The sequence below is a fragment of the Pelobates fuscus genome, chromosome 9 (assembly GCF_036172605.1).
Source record: "Pelobates fuscus isolate aPelFus1 chromosome 9, aPelFus1.pri, whole genome shotgun sequence".
In the NCBI taxonomy this organism is placed as follows: Eukaryota; Metazoa; Chordata; class Amphibia; order Anura; family Pelobatidae; genus Pelobates; species Pelobates fuscus.
The window spans coordinates 129,159,633-129,175,090 of NC_086325.1; positions in this window are offsets into that span (position 1 = coordinate 129,159,633).

Below are 15,458 nucleotides of genomic sequence, written 5' to 3' on the forward strand. Positions count from 1 at the left end.
GAAATTGGAATTATAAACCTAAACCTATATATCCACAATATAGAGATAGAGATCAAGAAAACAAAAAATATTTCGAAAGAGACAGATATGAAAGAAGACCGAGATATGAGAGAGAGAGGCAGGAAAGAAAAACAGACTATAAAAATGTAGAAAGTGAAAAAACACCATATAGCCGATTCACAGAATACAGGAAAGAAGAACCCCTGGCTATTAGAAACCGCTTCCAAGTCCTGGACGAATTCGAAGACCAGGATTTTTGGAGAAGCAAGGGCAAAGACAGGCACAAAAGAGAGGATTTAATAGACATTTTGACACCATACAAAAGAAGAAGAAATTCGAGCATAGAGGCACTAGAGGAGGAAAATATGTCCAAAAAAGGAAAAAGGGAAAAATCACAGAGGAACCAATAGAAATGAAAGGCATCTATAACTTAAGTCAAAAAACATTAACAGAATACCATAAAAAGGTATTAACTAAGGGATTAAAATTTGCCCCGAACAAACCGTTAAACCAATTTGAATTTTATATTGACCTAAATAAATTCAAAAGAAATCTATGCTTAAAAAAGTATTTTGCAAAAAACCCTATAGAACTCCAACTAAATGATGAGGACAAATCAAGACATACAATGCTAAAAGAAAAATCTCAATTTTATCCAAAACAGATGATCTCAGACAAAATGGTGACCTTTGAAACTATGGTCATGACTGAGATCAAAAAACTGGATAAAAAAGAGAATTTCAGTCACAACCTGACCATACAGGAAAGAAAAGCCTTAAAAGATTTAAAAACAGATTCAAACCTGGTTATTAAACCAGCAGACAAGGGAGGGGGAACAGTCCTTATGTCTAAAGAATGCTATGAGAAGGAAGCAGATAGAATATTGGCAGATACCACTACCTATAAAAAGTTAAACTACAATCCAGGAAAGGAGATGAATTTTAAGTTTCAGAAATTTTTAAATAAGGGTCTAGAGTCGAATATATTAAACGAAAAAGAATTTAGCTTTTTAAATATTAAGTACCCAAAAACTCCGGTTTTTTATTTCTTACCCAAAGTCCACAAAGATGTCAACAATCCCCCAGGCAGACCTATAGTGGCAGGGATAGACTCCATATCCAGTAGACTGTCCCATTACGTGGATCTACACCTCCAACCACTAGTAAAAAATACCACTTCTTATATAAAGGATACGATCACGGTTTTAAATCTTTTAAATAAATGTATTTGGAATGAAAATTACTTTTTAATGACAAGCGATGTAGCAGCACTTTATAGTAATATTCCGCATAAATATGGATGCAATGCAGTAAAATACCGTTTAAACAATTTTTCAGATCTAACCGAGGAAAAAATTGAATTTATTTTAGAAGGGATTGAACTAATTTTAAACAACAATTTTTTCTGGTATGGCGAAGAATTTTATTTACAAATTAATGGAACGGCCATGGGGACCAAGTTTGCCCCCAGCTATGCTAATTTGTTTATGGCCCATTGGGAAGACACGTTTATTTATGGCCCACATAGCTGGAGGGAGAACTTGGTCGCCTATGGCCGCTATATCGATGACATTCTCTTCATTTGGAAGGGAGAAGAAAAAGACCTGATAGAATTTTTACATTTCTTGAATTTTAACTCATGGGGAATTAAACTTACGAGCAATTGGAGTAAATCAGAAGTTGTATTTTTAGACCTTTTAATATATATAGAGGACAACACCATCAAAACCAAAAATCATTTTAAAACCGTAGAAGCAAACAGTTATATAGAAAGAGAAAGTTGCCACTTTTCACCATGGCTGGAAAACGCTCCGAAAGGCCAATTTTTAAGAATTCGGCGGAACTGTACGGATTTGAATGTTTTTAAAGCCCAATCAGACAAGATAAAACTCGATTTTTTAGAAAAGGGATATAAAGAACAAAAATTAGAAAAAGCTAGAGAGGAAGTGAAGGGAGTGGAAAGAAACAGTCTTTTAGTATATAAAGAGAAAAAAGAAAACAAAATGAAAGAAATACCCTTCATATGTAATTTTAGTACGGATAATTTTAAAGTAAGAAAGATTATTTCTAAATTTTGGCCAATCCTACTTCAGGACCCGAGTGTTAAAACATTTCTTCCAGAGAAGCCCAGGTTCATACATAGAGGGGTAAAAAATTTGCGCACAACCCTGACATCAAGTTTCATAAGAAAGAAAAAAACAGAGAACTCATTTTTAAATTCTGATAAAGGTTTCTTTGGATGTGGCCAATGCCTGGCCTGCAAAAGAACTACAAACAAAAAAAGACATATAAAAACGTTTGTGAAGAAAGATGGTCCTATTAAAGATTTTTTAACCTGCCACTCGAAAAACTTGATTTATGCACTAATATGTCCTTGCGGCCTAATCTATGTGGGAAAAACCACTAGAGCCTTACACATCAGAATAGAGGAACATGGCCGGAATATTACAAAAGGATTTGAGAACCATAGTGTCTCATTACATTACAAATCTTTCCACAATTGTGAGTTTAAAAACACGATATTCCTAGGCATAAAAAAGTAGATAAGGACTGGAGGGGAGGCAATTTTGATACAAAAATGAGCAAGCAAGAAATGGAGTGGATTTTTAAACTTAATACCCTAATTCCAAACGGGTTGAACGCAGATTTTGAGATGTGCCATTTCCTTAGATAGATCCCCACCTTTCTGTCCCCTCTCCCCTATTCTCATTTTCAATTTTATATCTTTACCCATATATATATATTTTTATACACTTTTTTATACACTTTTTTAAATGACGTTTATACACCTAATATGGTATCTACATATTCTTTACAATATCAACGTAAGCTGAGAGACATTTTTTAGACCTATATAGTTTTATATTATTATGGTGACGACTCTGATTTTTATGAAGCATTTTAGGGGAAGTATTTCATTCTTATATATGTCACTATGTCCATCACGGTTTCACTTTTTAATATTTCGTATTTTAAATTCATGCTAAGCACCTTAAGTGGTTTGTTTTAATCTAAGCACTTTTAGTGATGTTTTATTTGATACACTGTACCCCAATCACCCTAGTAGTTTGATCTGCATGATCTATTAATGCCTCAGGTGCCTATGAATGAGTCATGTTTAACTTGGTACTATTGTGAGTACACAAAATGCACTTCAAGTGGTTTATTCTCATGTAGTCTTTCAATATCAAGATGTATAAATATATAAATCGATACTTTTAAGATTTGTAAAACGTATAGAAAGACTTTCATAATGAGAGTTTACAATCTTTATTCAAAGTGGAATAAAATCATATATATATACTTAGTGAGACGAACATTAATAAAATCTAAAGTATTATAATGTGTACCATTGTTAAATAGAACGAATTATGAAATATGGAAACAAAGACTAATGTGTACCATACTGATATAAAGTTAAAAAGAAAGAACGTATTAGTGAACTTTTTCGGAATATATTCTCATCCTCTCTCCCTCTATAACCATGCCGATCCGGAAACACCTACGTATGAACCGCAAGGTGGAACGCATGAAAAAACCGGAAACACGTCACACCGGAAGTGACAAACACGGAAGCGAAATGAAAAAGAGGCTTGACACGCAGGGCGTCGCCGTTGCCATGACGATAGCCCGCAAAATTAAAGAGCCCACAAAGCAATTATTTGAACAAAGAGAAAGGTATATAAAGCAGGAACCAGTCCAAGGATCTTCATAAAGACTTTTTTGATCCAGCTGAGGAAGCCTATTAGGCGAAACGCGTCCTGGAGACTACAATTATTGGACTCTTTTATATTTTTTGCCTATATAGTATTTATTTGTATAAGATTATGTTTTAAAGTAATAGTGTAATAAATATTTTTTTACCAAGATACTATTGGGCAATTTTTCCTGCTACAAGAAAGAAGGATTGTGGTCCTTAACCACATATGCTGTTCCATTGAGCCTATTCTGAAGGCTCTGGGTTTGTGAGTACCTCATCTATTATTTTATTTATTTTAAAGAACTTCAGAGGTACTGCACTATATATGCTCTGTATCCTAGATCGAAAAAAAGAAGGATAAAGGTTCCCCAAGAAGGGAGAGGGTCGCCTTTACGGACCCTGCAGGCGCAAGAATTGAGCTAAAACCTTTTAGCTCTTCAGAGTGTGAGTGGGAATATTCTCTTATACATATTACATTGTGTATTTTACAGTTTTACGCTATGATATGTTTTTTATGTTTATATTTTTAAGGAAATTATATCAAGGTTAAGGTTCCAAGAAACGTTTATATTCAGGTACATTCACACTCCTTCAGAATTATCTCCTGTTTCCACATCTTGAGTTTAATATAGCGCTTCACCATCACCCCGTATTTTATTCCTTAGTTTTTAAGATAAGCTTTTGGTGATTTAGCAGCTTCTCGTGTTAATTTTTAACCATTTGGTACAAAATATTCTGGTTATTCACATTAGCGCTGGTACACCCACCCGTTTTTTTGGCTGACCCATCTGACTAGTTTTAGTCGTGGGTAGGCAAAACTTAATGGTCTTGTTGTTGAGGTATGAGGTGCGAAGGCAACCTTGACCATTATGTTGTCCCCTAATAGAGAATTCTTGAGGTCGTAGAAAGCAGAGTATATGGCTGTTTTGATGACTGAGTTAGTAAGAGGTTAGAATGGTGCTGTATCCAGTAAGTCTGGCATAAGTTTAAACAATTGTATGTCAATTGGTAATCTACATTGTGGGGTAGGACTATTGGCCTTGGATATGCCCTTAAGTATAGTCTTGATGGGGTAGGTTGTGAGGAATCTTGGGTTGTTGGGCAAAGCTGAGAACATGTGGTGTTGGATGCCTGTCAGGTATAACTTAATGGTGTTATGTGATAGCTTCAACTTGATGTTGGCCAGGTTGTGCTCTGTCATGAACCTTTGGTACAAGGCAAAACACCCTGTTATATGCGCTATGCATATCTTTGGATAGGGCAAGTTTTGTCAAAACTTTGCTATGGTGTAGTAATTCTTTTTATCCATAATTAGATCTTGGAGCAGGGGGGCGGTCGTTGCCAGTAGTGAAGTGGTAGGTAGGGACCTTCTCAATGCCTGAAATTGGAAACGAGATCTGGTCAGCAGCAGTGTTAAAAAGGCCTAGGACATTGTAGCATACCAGATAAAACTGGTAACAGGCTGCCAACCACGTCAGTTTCCTGATAAACCTCATAATCATTAATGAGGATGAGCCGCCTTTATTTTATGATGTGGCAGATTGCCAAGTTGTCTGAAAAGCATCGCACCGGTCTACCTGCCCATAAATGTCCCCTTGTCACGGTTGCTGCTACTATAGGATAAACCTCAAACAGTGCTGAGTTCTTGTAGAACCCCTCTGTGTCGCACTTCCTGTGGTCAACTACCCCAAAGCTATTCATTCCCGAAAATGGCCACAAAACCAGTGGATGCTGCCGCGTCTGTCCAAATGGTAGGGGAGTCTATGGATACCTGAGGGAGGAACATGCTTCTCCCGTTCCAATTTGCGAGAAAAATGTTCCACATATGGAGGTCTGCAGTGGCCTGATGGTCAAGGGGGATACTGCTGTTGTCATTGGGGAATGTGGGGAGGAGGCTCTGGAGCATTGAAATGAAAGCTCTGCCTTGTGGGAAAATACGAATAGTGAAATTTAGTGAGCCAATCAGTGATTGCAGTTCCTTCCTGTTAGATGAGGATGACTGTACGTAGTAGTCTGACGTGTCTAATACTGGTAATTTTCCCTTGCGGTAGGCTGGTTTCCATGGCTACCGAGTCAAGCTGTATCCCTAGAGAATTGATTATGGTGTCTGGTCCTTCTGTCTTTCTGGGTGACACTGGTAACCCTAGTGAGTGGAATAATTGTACAGCCTTGTCTAGACTGCATGGGAGAGATGCATTACTTTCTATGAACAGAAAATCGTCCAGATAATGGATGACACTATGGCACCGGCTTGTATTAAGGAGCAGCCAACACAAGGTCTCCGCAAAAGTGTCAAACATTTTCAGCCTACTCTTTGAGCCCAAAGTGAGCCTTGTTAAAAAAAATCAAAAATCAAAAAAAAAATTGAGACCCTTGCATTTAATGCCATGCAGGTGCCATAATGATGGATGAATTGGCAGTAACTTAAATGTTCATAAAGTGAGTGTCAACGCTATATATGATAGCCTTACAATAGGCAATCAGTGTAAATATGAAAACCAACAGCTTATAACTGTGAATTAGTAGTATATATATCAAACTCTATATATCACAATAAGTTTGATTATGCACAGAAAAATATATATAAAACTTGCTCAAGAGTCCAAAAGTTCTGAGTAAAAGTCTATTAGTTAATCTTGTCTTGCAGCAGAGATGTAGCATCTGTGGATTCACTGTAGCTCAATGTAGATTGCACCTTGAAAGGATACAAAAAGCTTACCATAGTATAATGCTGCTTTTATTTGTGTAGAAAGATTCCTTTACCCCCAAATAAAAACCCTTACATCAGCAAGTGGTGGTACTCGTCTCCAAGATGACAGCCGTTTACCGTCCACTGGTCCCTGAAGTGCAAGCTCCCGCCCGATCTCAGTAACTTAAATGCATTTTCAATGTCTGTCTTGCTAAGCCACGCCCCTATGGCAGCAGATATGATAGTGGTCACTGTTTCGTCAATCATAGAGTATTGCAGTGAGAATTCTTCAGAGGGGATCAGAGAGTTAAGGCTAGGGACTACAGAAGAATGTGGAGCAGAGAGATCTATAATCAATCTCTGCTTGTTCGTGTTTTTCCCCGTGACCAAACCAATAGGGTTAGTCCTCCAGCTAGAAAAGGGGGTTCTTTGAATGGCCCTAAGACAAACCCTTGCTCTTGTTCAATCAGTAGTAACGCCTCTACTGCCTCTGTCAGCCATGGCTGACTGTAGGTTGTTACATTCCCAAGTCTCCCCTGGCATGTAGATAAGGTCTGTGTGGAAAAATCTGTTATTAGAAACTCCACCAGATGCTTAGAAAGTAGCTCTGCTAGAATGCCAATATTAACTAATGTCAAAAAAGGTTTCAGATGCATTTTATTAGGGCACATGGCTTTTGCGTGTGCCCTGAAACCATGAGAGCATACATGTAATAGTCGACATGCACTATATGCACAAGCCCCTACATTAAAGTTATTACAAATTTGGGACTTGCCTAGGTAAACAATTGGACGACCACATGTATCCCTGCCTTGCTTCTCTACCCTTGTAGTGCCTGGGATGGCAGCAGCGGGGGTAGTGTCAAGTGTAACTGGGCAGAGTTTAGCCACATGCATGGTTGCTGCACATATTGCACAAGCTGGGGTCCTCAGCCCAGCAAAATGTCTGAGGAACAGCTCCGTGTCCAGTTAGCTCCAATCCATCCTTACATTGTACTGAGCCAGAGCTGCTGACACCTTCACTGCAAATGAACGGTGGTAGTCATAAAAAGATGTACCACCGTATTTGTTGCCCAGATCCACCAGCTTGTGCATATAGCGGTCCAGCTCCTCTCTTCTATGTGGGCACACTGAACATAGTACATCCCTGTAAATCCTGAAAGCGATCACAACGTCTGGAATTGATAGTTTCTTACTGAGTCTCGGGTCTCTAGCCTTCAGGACCACCGAGATATCCCCGTATGAGTAAGAGCGATTCTCTATGACATCTTTTTAAGATTTGCTGTTACCATATGGGAAGGGTTAATGACCTGTGATCCCAAGTTGGTGGGTGTAATATTACCAGTTTGAGACTGAGAGGTGCCCGCAAGTTCATTCATGAGGGGCTCTGGTGTTGCAGTGGGAAAGCTACAAGCTTCCAGTCTCTAAAGCCTATCATTGATCTGCCCCATGGAGGACACATGTGAAGCAATCATTGTGTGGAGGTTTGCGTTGTTTGTGCCATTTGTGCCTTCCCCAGCATCTGTATTATCAGTATTGGTTTGAACAGCTCTGCTTTCCTGGCCGTAGCTGGGAAAGGGATGCTGCACCTGCAAAGCTCGGCTGTGATGTGGGGAATAGTCCATGATCTTATGGACGATGGGCTACCGGTGTTGCCCTTGCGTGTGGGGGTAGCGGTCCTGGCTGGAGTACTGGGGATTGAGATATCGTCTCCGTTGTCTGGTACCTGGGATATACTGAAATATAGGAATCATACGCTTAGGACTGGTGACGTATACTGGCATGGTAGCTAGTGCCAAGAGGCGAAAACATTCACTAGGTTGGTGACAAGCGAGTCCCTACTAGTTGCCAAATTACTTTAGAGGCTCTACCTATGGATTGGCGCGAGGAGTATCCTGCAGGATGTTGGCCTCTCGGTGAACATATGATCAACTGGTATGTGGGTGTGATTAATGAAGCCCTTTCTATGCAACAAGCAAGGCGGCTAGCTATGCTTTGGCGCATGGGGCGTATTACCTCTTGTGTGGAGGATGGGTGTTGGCCTTGCTAGACCACTTTATCCATGACGGAGAGTGTCTGGACAAAAATGACCTAATTGGCCTCTATATGACCCTATTCAGCCAACTACCTACAGGCTTAATCTTAACCCTGAGAAATGGAGTGGGAGTAACGTACCTGTTGGTCAAGTATCTGCTTGAGTATCTGCCCTGTTGTAGTCTGAACTTCCTTATAATAAGGGAGGCTGTTACGGTTGCCTCCTGGAAGTTGGACCGCTTGGTTATCCTGGTTCCCGAACTCAGAGAGACGAACGCTGCTACAATTGGCAAAACCTGCAAATGGCAAATATCCCACTAGCTATAGTAGAGCTAGGATTCACTGTTCCCTACAACACAAGTCAAGGCTGCGAGTTTAGGGTAAAATGGTCTGATTTAATGACACTCATGCATGGCAATTTATACAGTTATCAGGTCCAGGGATAACCCCCCTCTGGACATGATGGGATACTGGACAATGCAATGTCCCAACCAATGGCATTACAGTGTATCATTTTAAAATGTTCCCACCTAGCTTGGAAATAATTGGTTTCAACGGTTACACTAACCTAATTATCTCCAAACGCATAGAAATACCATTTTATACCCACATGAAAATAACATAAAAATACATAACTTTTAGGTTTTAACACGAACATAGCCCATGCAACCAGTCTCTGGATAGCTCAGATCTGAGTGCACAAGATATACGAATTGTGCTCAGATCTCACGAACGGTATATAAAAGTCACGAAATACAAAGTCTGTTCGTAGGTTTTAGTACGCACGGATGGGACAACTGACACTTTGGCGGAGTTCGTGCAAATATTTGGCTAATTCTAGTTCCAGGAGCTTGGGGCTTAAGTCCCGCTGGGGCATTCAACAACAATAGATGGCCGCCGCGTGTTTGGCATACAAACGGCGCACACTTTGAAAGAGGTACGGGGCCACCTTGAGGCCAGTCAATTAGGTTGCGGTTAACCGCAAACTGCAGCTCCCCGGAGGTTAATTATAGGCACACTACGCTCGTAGGGTGGTCGTTTGTTCGTCAGGTCTTTCGGTGATTTCAAAGATGACTGGGGTTAAGTGGCGGCACACGCCAAGGGCTGGGTGGTCGGCTGTTCATATTTACGAATGAGTAACCAGGATCATTCGTATAACAAGGTATAAGCAGTATCCAGATAGAAATAACACGAAAAAGTATCCATTGCAGTCTTGCAGCATACAGAGGGGCGTAACAGAGGCCTAAACAACAAGGTGGACAATACAAATAGAAGGAAGGGGTAATTATATACATGTTATATTGAATACCCAGTCTTGCTGAAAGCCCCAACCCTACGTAGTCTTGAGTCCACTACTGCCTACCCACCTACGACTTTAAGCTTGTATTAGGGACAAGGTTTTGATGGGTCAAGCTTGTATAAACTTGGGGTCTTAAATCTGTAACATATGTCAAAAGTGTCAATGTGGTTCACTAACTGCCTAATCATTACAGTCTTGATCCTTGCGTACACTTATGCTCCTGATAAGTTAGGTTGCAGTAAAAATACATCAATTAAGAAATGTGTAAACATAACATGATGCACGTACCGATAAGTAGAAACTACAACACTTGAGACCTCTGATTTGGTCAGTGAATCACGCAAAGCTGACCTGGAGATCAAAATGACAAATACTGAGTAACATAGAGAGATGAATGCCTTGTTCCAGGCCTAACATATGCCAAACAAACTGAATGAAGGCACTAATATTCTACAATGCACCCTGTTATTATACAGAAATGTCTATCACATGTAACATTAGCATAACTGCTATCTGAAAATATGCTAACAAGGTCACCAGGTGGTGATTTGCCGCTCTGTAACTGATACCAGGTGTAAGAAAAGTCTGAAACGGCTTAATTGCGGGTAACCGAACCTAATGTGAGGCTTGGAATTGGGAGGGAGCCTGCTAAGATAGGGGATGATTATATGGCCACCCCATAACCCTGTTTACCCTAGGAGTTTAAACACTAATACCTAGGTTTTAACCAGAAACACAAACATAGCACGGATGAAAACTCTACACGATTATTGATAGCAATTCTAAGCTTGCTGTATAATGTATTCACTAATAAATCCAGTGATACTATGACATATCTATACATGCAAAGTACAAAACAGAGATAAAATGTAACGCATGTACAACTTAAACACGACTTAATCTAAGTACATATATCTATGTTGTAACATAAATCCCCTATCTGTAAATATCTTGAGTATGGACCATTGTGATGGATTAGTGTGATTCACTCTATGTGGCCTCGTGGTAGCTAAGAGTAATGAGAGTGGGGGCGGAGCCTGCTATCAGACCTGAACGGACGCCATTTTGTTTAGCTCCCAACTTCCAAAACTCAATCCTGACAATATCACCTTTTCCAGCGCCCATCCAGCCTTGCCACTTACCGCACGGGCACAAGCAAAGTTCGCTGTACCACCCAATGCCTTTTTTCCAGCCGCAACGGCTACAGAAGAGGAGACGCAAGAACGGGGCCTACCACACGCCAACGAGCCCCGGCCTTGCGGAAATCCTACGCGGACACCCGGTGGAACTCGGGGAATCCGACTATTCGTGGGAACTGCCCTCCATACTTGCGCACACACCAGCCATGGGACGCCGATCCCAAAAACCGCAAGGTACGCCTGGGGACAGGGATATTGGGACCATGTTACAACGGCCCACTACCTCTAAGCCACCTACCATGCCAGATAGGCCAGACCTCGCCCGGGCGCCCAACACAGCCCACCAGAGCCCCAATCCAACTGGCCTGTCACAGAATAGACAGCCGGACAAGGCACCCAGCATCAGACAGCCTGATCCTGCCTCCCCTGAGCTCCTCCAGACACCACCACCTGCAAGGCCGCAAATCCCGGAAAGCCTGGACTCTGACTCTCAGGTACACTCCCAGCCCCTGCAGCAGTTAAGTGCAAACAGTATAATATTGCACAGACCAGACTCCCCAGGGCCTTCACAAGTGCCACAAACACATCCACTGGAGCCCACAGATGATTCAGCTCCAACCACCAAACGAGACCTCAAAATTCTCCTAGCAGAGATCCACAAACTCCTGGCAGCTGACTCAGCCACCCTCAAGACTGAATTACACACAGTCGCAGAACGGGTGAGGACCACGGAGGAAGAAGTGGTGACGGTGCACACTCACATGAATCAAATGGAAGACGCCATCAGACAAATTCAGCAACAACAAACCTACCTGGCAATTAAAATGTCAACAATAGAAGACCGACAACGCCGTTCCCATATTAAAATCAGGGGCATACCCATGGCGATTTCTGCCGACGAGCTACCACACTATGTCAGGCGCCTCTTGAATACAGTGTTACCACACTCACTTGCAAGGAAAATCGTGACCGACGGGGTATACCGCTTACCTAGCGCCCCACACATAAAAACTCCACCGGAGTCATCTTCAAATGTGTCTCTATACAAGACAAACTACAAATAATGGCAGGGCTGAAAGGCAAGACACCACTGCTATTTGAGAACTCCTCATTGACATTCTTCCAGGACCTATCAAAAGCTACCCTCCTGTGGCGCAAATCCTACGGACCGATCACTACACAGCTACGCTCTGCGAATATAGCCTACAGGTGGGGCGCTAACGGAACTTTGGAGATACCACATAATAAAACCACTCATGTACTGACCTCAGTGGAAGGAGCAACACCCCTTCTGGATACCCTGGGACTGTCTAGACCCGCGAACGCTACACAGCACAGACCTCAGACGACGGCCGGGGACCCGGTGAACATCGCCCCGTCTGAGCCGGAACACAACGGATCACAACACCCCGTCCCGTGACCGGTGTGAACTGACACCACCAGTCTTCCCAACCCAACAGTGGCAAACCCTTCCTGTTTGGACATTAATGTTCATTTCGTTTGATATTGTTATTTGCCTCTTTTTTTTTTCTTCTTTTCTTTTGTTTTTATAATACACTTCCTACAAACGTTTTAAGCTACACTCAAGCTTCACCACTATAGGTCCAAGGCTCACTAACCCTATACTAGAGGGCCACAAACTGATTAGCACCACAAGAATCAGCACGACCAGTGCCCGCACACTTGGCGTCCACACACCCAAACCTCCCCTCCCCCGCTGCCCCCTTGGTTAGGGGTACTCAATCGATGCGAAAGCACCACCTGCAACTGACTCCCTCACTCAGCTCCACACAAAGTGCTAGACTCACGAACACGGCTTAGGCGCAACACTGGCACATCATAACTACACCAACTCACCATTGCCCACACGGAGCGCCAACACCAACAGGCCCGCAACCCGCAAGTACTGCCACCAAACACCCAGCTTCACCCTACTCATGAGGGTATACAAAACATACGGACACACCTAGATAGTACAGCATATACAGTTCCATATGTTGATGTTATTTCTGATTACGTTATTGCTTGACCCAAAATTTGGTGCAAAATTTAACCTGTATTCTTTCCAAATGTTTTTGGAGCACTCACGTGCACATCTGTCTGTGAAACTCAAATATCCTGCACCAAAAATGAAAAATAAAGAATAAAAAAAAAAAAAAGAGTAATGAGAGTGGCATTCTATGTGAATTTCTCGACCCTCTGCCGGCCTGATGTAGGGAGGCCGGCAGAGATACTGTTCCTAATGGACTAAGGTAGACCACAGGTATCTATAGAGAAAGTCAAACAGTTCAGACTGACCAATGCCCAGAACCAAACCCCATGTAACTAGTGCCGTTTGCCGAAACGTGGCATGCCCTTAGTAAGGTGCTGGGCGAAGCAGGTATGTGGCAAATCCCCCTAACCTCCGTAAGCCCAGAGACTGTGCGACGGGGCTCTAGTATTTGGGGGGGGATATGAGTAGCCTCGTTGCTGGGGACCCCGGCGGGTCGGCAGGTACCCTGGAGTTGATACAGACGGGGTGATAGCCGTCGGTACACTAACAGGTTTGTGCAGGAATCGCCGTTCGTAGCGCCGCTCAGTGTCCTGTAAAGGCTGAACACGCTAGACCGATCTGGAGTACTCTGTATCGTGATCCTATTTTCACGCTGGTTACCCGGAAGCAGTACGTCTGGGCCAATCACGGTAATGTAGGGGGAGGGGGGAGTAGTCCCTTTTAAAGGCCCATGGCCCCTCCCACAACTTCAGGCCATTTCAAACAGTAGTTTGTCATTATTTAAGTTTCCTTTCCCAAAAGAATGTAACAGTTGCATTTTTTTATTTTTTACTTTATTACTCCTTAGTATAGTACAGGACATATTACAACGATATGGTGTTTTATATTGGGTTATATGTCTCCCACTATTATGTGCAGTTAATAACCTATGCACTCACCTATTGCACAATTGTTTTTTTTTTAGCTTTGTGTGAGATAGTCATATGGAATTAAACTATATTTCACACTCCCTTTTTATCAGAAGGATATCTTGCCTTTATGTCTTATTGTGCCTGACTGCAATTAATAATGCATTTGTGAAGATAAGGACATTAGTCACTAAAAGTTATCAGTTGGTGAATGTGTGCTGTTTATTACTTATTGGCTTTGAACTTCTGAGACTTGTATAATTGCCTAAATGGTCAAATCACTCCCTCAAATGGTTTATTAAATGTACTCTGATGTTTAAACTGTTATTTTTTTTTACAAATGAATATGTAGGTTATAACAAAGTAAAATAATTTTACAACATGACAAGAGGCTTCATATTTTGCATAAACTCTCTTTACTGGCTCCACACAGCAGCAAAGAAACATATAGAAAAAAGAACCAATCACAAGAGAGTAGGATGTACATAAGGCATAGTGACCTCATCATTTCCTCGTTCAGAAAGAGACGTAAACATATAACAAGCAAAACAATAACTCCAACAACTTAAGTCCAACATCCGAAGGAGCAAACTTCCCCGTGACTTCTACACAAACAACGAAAATGTGTTCAGGGACAAATCAAATCCGAAGGATCAAAATTCCAGAGTTTCACACAAACAACCAAATGTCTTCAGAGATGAATCAGACTGACAAGAGAATGTGTGACAGGTTTAGACAGCCTGATTCGTCTCTGAAGACATTTGGTTGTTTGTGTGAAACTCTCTGGAATTTTGATCCTTCGGATTTGATTCGTCCCTGAACACATTTTCATTGTTTGTGTAGAATTCACAGGGAAGTTTGCTCCTTTGGATGTCGAACCTAAGAGTTATGGTTTTGCTTGTTATGTTTACTTCAGCTTGATCTCATTTTCTGAAAGAGGAAATTATGAGGTCACTATGGCTTATGTACATCCTACTCTCTTGTGATTGGTTCTCTTTTCTATATGTTTCTTTGCTGCTGTGTGGAGCTAGTAAAGAGATTATGCAAAATTGTCTCCTGTTATTACTAAAATTAAGATTATTAGTACACTAAAGCTATCATAATCTTCAATTTATGAAGATAACTATATTTTGATGAGGGTAAATGCACATATGTACGTTGTGGGAACTGAGATACAAGATGAGAAGAGCAGAACCTACCACAAATATCCCCCATTAACAACAGACACCGTATTTGGATTAAACAGGCCACAGCATTTTTTTTTTATAAAATACCATAAATACTGTAAAACACATCCATAATTGTATTTAAAACTTTATCACTCATTAATATAGTCAAACATAAATACATAAATAACCCATAAATTAACAGTGTCATACAGTATTTAACTGAAAGGCATATCAAACTGACCATGTGCCTATGCACAAAATCACCCTTTGTTCTCACCTATCCCCTCATCCACAAAAATCAATTTTCCTTCCAATGCTTACCACCAGCCGGCTTTTAGCACAGTGCAACGTCCAAATAGGTAACTTATACGTTTATCCAACAAAGCAGAGACCCGAACCTTGTCCACATAATCACACTTACTGTAACGGGGGAGGGGAGGAGAGGGGCCATCAAAGCCACCCAAGGCCTATTCCACCACTTTTTGGATTTTCTGTTGCCTTAAGCAGTGCAACTTTTAAATAATCCAA